The sequence below is a fragment of the Hyperoodon ampullatus genome (genome assembly GCF_949752795.1).
Source record: "Hyperoodon ampullatus genome assembly, chromosome: 16".
NCBI classification, from domain to species: Eukaryota; Metazoa; Chordata; class Mammalia; order Artiodactyla; family Ziphiidae; genus Hyperoodon; species Hyperoodon ampullatus.
In genome coordinates this window covers 39,534,928-39,542,606 of record NC_136929.1, presented here as the reverse complement: position 1 = coordinate 39,542,606, position 7,679 = coordinate 39,534,928, and the positions used below count along the sequence as shown (strand labels likewise).

The window sequence follows — 7,679 nt, the reverse complement described above, 5'->3', positions numbered from 1 at the left end:
AAAAAACTCATATAAATGTTGTCTACGAGAGACTTACTTCAGATCTAGGGACACATACAGACCGAAAGTGAGAGGATGAAAAAAGGTGTTCCATGTAAATGCAAACCAAAGGAAAGCTGGAGTAGTGATACTCATATCAAACAAAATAGACCTTTTTTAAAATTATTTCAAGATTACTTATTTATTTATTTTAAAACAGGTCACAACACTAAATTTCTGGCCCATTCTGCTAATGCACAAGATACAAGTGCTTGCTCAGCAGTTGAAGGGCATGCTTTAGTAGCATGTTTGAAAAGTGAATAACAATCTATATAAAACAAATATTAAAATAGTTTCCATAGGAACACAGTTAAGTGTGACTCCATCATCAAGTCTTCCACATTGTTGCATGTGTGCCAACACTATTCACATACACATCTCAAAACTAGCAGTAGTTAAGTTAAATGGTCCCTCCCAAACCCTTAAATCAAGCTAAACTCACAGTTAACAGCTACAAGAATGGTATCTACACATTAATAAAAGCTGAAGCATAGGCTGCTGGGTGCCATTTCATTCCACTCTCGAACACAAGACACAGGCAGAATGCAAGCATCCGGCTCCTCTACTCCGGGTGGGAAGTCATGGTTCTGGATTTTCTGCATCAGTTGCCATGTTGGCCCTGACATCACATAGTAGATGGTCGGTCTCTAGAATCCATTGAAAGTAGAAGCAGCAGTGACAGCAGTGACAAAGCAGAGTGTAAACACCCATGTTTTCAAACAGCATCCAATCGCCCACATGCATCTCAAGTAAGTTACAGTGCTCAACAATGCGATCCAGGCCATCACATGTCGGTCCCCAGATGCTGAATGAATAATACTTCTCATCTGGTTTGGGTCTCTTTTGCAGAAGAGGCTTCACATGTTCATGATCGTAGAGGATGCAGTTGAATGATCCATATGCTCCATCATTCACATAATATATAAAAGTCTGTTCACTCAACTCATCTTCATCATCAGAGCCTATCTATTCCTTTAAGATGAGTTTTTGGCAATGATATTAACTGCTAGAGTGAAAACTGAGGCAACACAGTATCTTCCTGGCTCAGCCATGATTCTCACTCCAGAATCTGATGGAAAATACTTGCACAACACCAGGTTGATTACACTGGTGATCTCTTCAAATTTAAGATTTACATCCTCAGATCCAGGAAAGCCACCACCAATATCAAGCAGAAACATGTTGAAACCAACCTCAGCTCCCATGTCAAAGACAGAGTGGGCATCAGAGATGGTCTGCACGAAGGTCTCTGGATCAGTACAACAATGTCCCACATGGTAGCTGACACCAATGACCTCAATATCTAGCTCTTTTGCCCATTCCAAAAGAAGCCTGCTGTTTTTGAGTGTGGTACCAAATTTGACACTGAGGTGACAGACTGCTTTGGAATCATCAGTGGCAATCTGAAAAACCAACTTGGCCTTTGGATGTGCCCTGGCAACTTTCACCAACTCGACTTCATTATTAAAAGTCATCATCTGGACTCCATTATTGGCAGCATATTTAATCTGAGACACTTGTTTACAAGGATTTGCATAGATAATCCTCTCTGGAGGCACCCTGAGACTCTGCACCAACTGGATTTCAGTCTTGCTGGTACAGTCAAATCCTTTCCCAATGGCAGGTATGTTCTTCACTATGGTTCTGCTATCATTGCATTTGACTGCATAAAAGGGGGTGACTCAAATAAGAGATTTAAACCATATCAGATTTTTTTTTTACAATGTTTCCCAGGTCCACAATATAGAAGGCATCCTTATCATCAGAAGAAGGAACTTCATTAATATTTTGGTCCAGAAAGTCCTTGGGAGTAAAAGCTTCATCGAAGAAATGGCAGTCAAACTTCATTACTAAAGTTATTTGTGGTTTCTTGTTATCTTTTTGAAACAACAAAATGGGAAACTAAGAGATGGAATTTAAAGAAATTATGCCAGCTTTTCACAAAGGCAATTCTCCAGGAATTCCAAGTCCCACTGAAGATGGGTGTGCCCTTGGTGCAACACTGAAAATGTTCTGATAAATGCACAATCTGCTGTCCACCTTAGAGCACATGGGCACCATGGGTAGGCCCCATAGAGGCAAGATGTCACCATCACCGAGCACTCAGGGCCACTGGCCACCCCACCACTGTCCCTACCACCCCTGTCAACCACCCTCCCAGCCGCCCACCACCTGGCTCCCTCCAGCAGAGGACAACCAGCCCGAGGTGGCACCGAATGCTGGCAGATGGCCAGCAACAGTGGAGGCGGAGGGAACTGACCAAAAATAGACTTTAAAATAAAGACTGTTACAAGAGATAAGGAAGGACACTACACAATGATCAAAGGATCAATCCAAGAAGATATAAAAATTATAAATATATATGCACTCAACATAGGAGCACCCAATATATAAGCCAAATGTGAACATCCATAAAAGGAGAAATAAACAGTAATACAATAATAATGGGGGACTTTAACACCCCACATACACCAATGGACAGATCATCCAAACAGAAAATCAATAAGGAAACATAGGCTTTAAATAACACATTAGACAAGATGGACTTAACCAATATTTATACAACATTCCATCTGAAAGCACTAGAATTCACTTTCTTCTTAAGTGTACATGGAACATTTTCCAGGATCGATCATGTCTTGGGCCACAAATCAAGCCTCAATAAATTTAAGAAAATTAAAATCATATCAAACATCTTTTCTGACCACAACATAAGGAGATTAGAAATAACTGACAGGAAAAACAAACCTGTAAAAAACATAAACGCATGGAGAATAAACTAGACAACCAATGGATCACTGAAAAAAATCAAAAAGGAAATCAAAAAATACCTAGAAATAAATGACAATGAAAACACGATGATCAAAACCTATGGAATGCATCAAAAGCAGTTCTAAGAAGGTTTATACTAATACAAACGTACCTCAGGAAACAAGAAAAATATCAAATAAACAACCTAACCTTACACCTAAAGCAACTAGAGAAAGAAGAACAAACAAAACCCAAAGTTAGTAGAAAGAAATAAATCATAAAGATCTGAGCAGAAATAAATGAAATAGAGATGATGAAATCAATAGCAAAGATCAATGAAAGTAAAAGCTAGTTGTTTGAAAAGATAAACAAAATTGATAGACTTTTAGCCAAACTTATCAAAAAAAATAAATAAAAGGAGATGGCTTAAATCAATAAAATTAGAAATGAAGAAGGAGAAGTTACAATGGATACCATGGAAATAAAAAGAATCAGACTACTAAAAACAACTATATGCCAATAAAATGGACAATCTAGAAGAAACAGACAAATTCTTAGAAAGGTACAACCTTCCATGATAGAACCAGTAAGAAATAGAAAATATGAACAGACCAATCAAATGTACTGAAATTAAAAGTGTGATTTAAAAAATTCAAACAAAGAAAAATCCAGGACCAGATGACTTCCAGGTGAATTCTATCAAACATTTAGAGAAGAGTTAACACCTATCCTTCTGAAACTCTTCCATAAACATTGCAGAAGAAGGAACACTCCCAAGCTCATTCTATGAGGCCACCATCACCCTGATACCAAAACCAAAGATACCATAAAAAAAAAGAAGATTATAGGATGATATAACTGATGAACACAGACACAAGATTCCTCAGAAAATACTAGCAACCCGAATCCACCAACACATGAAAAGGATCATACATAGTGGGATTTATCACAGGGATGAAATGATTCTTCAATATATGCAAATTAATCAATGTGATACAACACATTAACAAACTGAAGAATAAAAACCATATGATCATCTCACTCCAACCAAAAGACATGGACTGGATGAATGGATACAAAAACAAGACCTCTTTATTTGCTGTCTACCCCTATATTTGCTGTCTTCAGACTTAGGGACACATACAGACTGAAAGTAAGGGTATGCTAAAAAGGATTCCATGCAAATGGAAATCAAAAGAAAGCTGGAGTAGCAATACTCATATCTGACAAAATAGACTTTGAAATAAAGGTTATAAGAGACAAAGAAAGACACTACATAATGATCAAGGGATCAATACAAGAAGAAGACATAACAATTGTAAATATTTATACACCCAAAATAGGAGCACCTCAATATATAAGGCAAATACTAACTGCTATAAAAGGAGAATTTGACAGTAACACAATAATAGTGGGGGACTTTAACACCCCACTTTCACCAATGGACAGATCATCCAGACAGAAAATCAATAGGAAATGACATATTAGACCAGAGGGACTTAACTGATATTTATAGAGCATTCCATCCAAAAGCAGCAGAATACACATTCTTTTCATATGGTACACATGTTGGACCACAAAGTGAGCCTCGGTGAATTTAAGAAAATTGAAATCAATATCAAGCATATTTTCCAACAACAACTGCTATATTTAAAATAGAAAAGCAACAAGGACCTACAGTGTAGCACAGGGAACTCTGCTCAATATTTTGTAATAACCTAAACGGGAAAATAATTTGAAAAAGAATAGATACATGTATATGTATAACTGAATCACATTGCTGTACATCTGAAACTAACACATTGTTATCTGACTATATTCCAATATAAAATAAAATTTTTAAAAAAATATTATCATCTTAATAAATGCAGAAAAAGCTTTTGACAAAATTCAACACCGATTCATGATTAAAAACTCTCCAGGTAGTGGGCATGGAGAGAACCTACCTAGACATATTAAGGGACATATACAATAAACCCACAGCAAACATCATTCTCAACAGTGAAAAGCTGAAATCATTCCCCCTAAGATCAGGAACAAGCCAAGGAAGTCCTCTCTCACCACATTTTTTCAACATATTTTGGGAGTCTTAGACATGGCAATCAGAGAAGAAAAAAAAAATCCAAATTGGAAAAGAAAAAGTAACACTTTCACTGTTTGCATATGACATGATACTATTCTTAGAAAATCCTAAAGACGCTACCAGAATACTACTAGTGCTCATGAATGAATTTGGTAAAGTTGCAGGATACAAAATCAATACACAAAAATCTCTTGCATTCCTATACACTAACAAAAAAAATCAGAAAGAGAAATTAAGGAACAATCCCATTTACCATCACATTAAAGGAATAAAATACCTAGGAACAAACCTACCTAAGGAGGCAAAAGACCTGTACTCAGAAAATGATAAGTTACTGGTCAAATAAATGAAAGATGACATAGACAGATGGAGAGATATGCCATGTTATTGAATTGGAAGAATCAATATTACCAAAATGACTATACTACCCAAAGCAATCTACAGATTCAATGCAATCCCTATCAAATTACCAATGGCATTTTTTACAGAACTAGAACAAAAAATCTTAAAATTTGTGTGGACACAATAAAATGACCCTGAATAGCCAAAGCAATCTTGAGAAAGAAAACTGGAGCTTGAGGAATCAGACTCCCTGACTTCAGACTATACTGCAAGGCTACAGTAATCTAAACAGTATTGTACTGGCTCGAACCAGAAATATAGATCAATGAAACAGGACAGAAAGTCCAGAGATAAACCCACACACCTATGGTCAACTAATCTATGACAAAGGAGGCAAGGACATACAATGGAGAAAAGACAGTCTCTTGAATAAGTGGTGGTGGGAAAACTGGACAACTACATGTAAAAGAATGAAATTAGAACATTCTCTAACACCATACAGAAAAATAAACTGAAAATGGATTAAAGACTTAAATGTAAGGCTGGATACTGTAAAACTCTTAGAGGAAAACATAGGCAGAACACTCTGACATTTATCAGAGGAAGATCTTTTTGGATCCACCTGCTAGAGTAATAAAATAAAAACAAAAATAAATAAATGGGACCTAATTAAACTTAAAAGCTTTTGCACAGTAAAGGAAATCATAAACAAAACAAAGAGACAATCCACAGAATGGGAGAAAATATTTTCAAATGAAGTGATTGACAAGGGATTCATCTCCAAAATATACAAACAACACATGCAGCTCAATTCAAAAAAAAACAAAACCCAATCAGAAAATGGATGGAAGATCTAAATAGACATTTCTCCAGAGAAGACATACAGATGGCCAAAAAGCACATGAAAAGCTCTTACATCACTAATTATAAGAGAAATGTAAATCAAACTACAATGAGGTTTCAACTCAGACCAGTAAGACTGGCCATCACTAAAAAATCTACAAGCAGGGCTTCCCTGGTGGTGCAGTGGTTGGGAGTCTGCCTCCCAATGCAGGGGGCGCAGGTTCATGCCCCGGTCCAGGAGCATCCCACATGCCATGGAGCGGCTGGGCCCGTGAGCCATGGCTGCTGGGCCTGCGCGTCCGGAGCCTGTGCTCCACAACGGGAGAGGCCACAACAGTGAGAGGCCTGAATACCGAAAAAAAAAAAAAAAAATCTACAAGCAGTAAATGCTGGAGAGAATGTAGAGAGAAAGGAACCCTTTTACACTGTTGGTTGGAATGTAAATTGATACAGCCACTATGGAGAACGGTATGGAGGTTCCTCATAAATCTAAAATTAGAACTACTATATGATCCAGAAATCCCACTACTGGGCATTTTCCCTGAGAAACTATACTTCAAAAAGATAAATGCACCCCAATATTCATTGCAGCACTATTTACAATAGCCAGTACCTGGAAGCAACCTAAATGTCCATCAAGAAAAGAATGAATAAAGGAGATGTGGTACATATATACAATGGAATATTACTCAGCCATACAAAAGATAACAAAATAATGCCATTTACAGCAGCATGGGTGGACCTAGAGATTGTCATATTGAGTGACCTAAGTCAGACAGAGAAGGATAAATATTATATGATATTACTTATATGTGGAATCTAAAAAAAATGGTACAAATGAACTTATTTACAAAACAGAAATAGAGTCACAAATGTAGAAAAAAATCTTATGGTTACCAGGGAGGAAAGGTGGGGAGGGATACATTGGGAGTTTTTTGTTGACATATACACACTACTATATTTAAAATAGCTAACTAATAAAAACCTAATGTATAGCACAGGGAACTCTACTCAATAGTTTGTAATGACCTATATGGGAAAAGAATCTGGAAAAGAATGGATATATGTATACGTATAAGTGATTCACTTTGTTGCACAGGAGAAACTAACACAACATTGTAAATCAACTATACTCCAATAAGAATGTTTTTTTTAAACAAATGACATTCTAGCTTTGCAATTTAGCATAAGTGTTCAAATAGAAATAACCTATTGAATGTCAAGCTGTTTACATTTAAAAGGCCCGCAGAAAAGTATACTCTCATGGAAATTTCAAAATTATAAGAATAAAATTATAATCTTGAAAGATTTGAGGAATAATGTATATAACAATCTGAAAATGAACATTAGATTATCTACAGTTTTCTATAACAAAATATAGAAAAGCCCCAACATTCTAACAGAAAATGCTTGGAACTTTTAATTTAACAATGAAATAGGAATCAATTGTGAAGATAAATAATATGAAGAAAACCAAGAAATTAAGAACATATGATACATATATAAATAAAATACTCATGTACAACTTAAGTGAAATGAAGTAAATTCCCAGGATTTAGTTATAATGCAATCCTAGAAAGCAACTGGAGCAGAGTGGAGCAGGAGGGTACAGGCCTCCAGA

General features: G+C 36.3%; 1 pseudogene across 1 annotated transcript; it reads right to left on the bottom strand.

Moving 5' to 3' along the window:
- Window positions 1-505: 505 nt before the first annotated feature.
- Window positions 506-1,517, bottom strand: LOC307065053 (ornithine decarboxylase-like; annotated as a pseudogene). The gene has a single exon. The product of its transcript is annotated as an ornithine decarboxylase-like (transcript).
- Between the last annotated feature and the right edge of the window lie 6,162 nt (window positions 1,518-7,679).